Source organism: Phyllobates terribilis, unplaced genomic scaffold (assembly GCF_046119375.1).
Source record: "Phyllobates terribilis strain yellow unplaced genomic scaffold, ASM4611937v1 Scaffold_176__1_contigs__length_3987557, whole genome shotgun sequence".
Taxonomy (NCBI): domain Eukaryota; kingdom Metazoa; phylum Chordata; class Amphibia; order Anura; family Dendrobatidae; genus Phyllobates; species Phyllobates terribilis.
The window spans coordinates 472,788-473,821 of record NW_027362936.1 but is presented as its reverse complement, the minus strand read 5'-3'; positions in this window follow the sequence as shown (position 1 = coordinate 473,821).

The window sequence follows — 1,034 nt, the reverse complement described above, 5'->3', positions numbered from 1 at the left end:
ATATACAAATACTGAAACATATAAATGGATTAGAACATCAAACCTGGTGAAGCGGTAAATGACTTGTCCTCCAGGGATACAGGCTACTGTCATTCAGTAATTATTGAATAGGAATTTTACATTTTATGTGATCACCACGCTAGAATGTAAATGGAGAAAAACACAACACAACTCCTCACCATATGAAGATATTTTGTGTTTTATAGAACAGCATTTCTGTGGAATAACACGACTGATTTACTATGTATGCACCATAGCCTTCATTTGATGTCACTTACTGTCACCTGTCACCTTGCCCCAACTCTGCAATCCCCAATATCAGTCCATGACCTCAATGGGGTCACTATAAAATTCTAAAGAGGACTGGTCATGTCTCTATTAGAAAATAGACAAACTTAGGATAAAAACAATATGAACATATACCCTGCTATAAGTAAGTAAAAAGCAATAGGAAATATATATAATATAGGGTACTTAGTAAACATGTTGTTTGATTAAAAAAAAAGCCATCCCACCAGCGCCAAGGTGTACCCAGTCAGTTATGTGAAGTATATAATAAAATACACTTTAGTACAATATTAGTGTTTTTCCCCTTTAAATCTGCAGCTACTTCTGTCACCATGGTAACTGCATTCAAACTCAGCCAATAGGATTGCTCGGTTTGAATTTGGAAAAAAAAAAAAGTCCTATATGGTCAGTTTGTTCCATCTCATCTGAGTGTGAAGACAGACACCTGCGATCAGCGAGAGATTATAGGTATAAGACGTGATATAATATAACGGACGGAGCCACATCCCATCACACGCACTCAGCGACCACAACTGACCGGAATCAGCACATTTATCAGAGGAGAAGTCATTATTCCCCAACACATGATACGCTGAGACACCAGTGGGGGGCGCCGCACTCATTACATCTCCCATCTGGATGGATCCAGGGACGAGATCCTGATATTTATCCCCAGCTCCGCTCCTCCATAGGGAATGGTCCAGATGCACGCAGAACGGACCGAAGTGTAATACTGCTAGAACTCT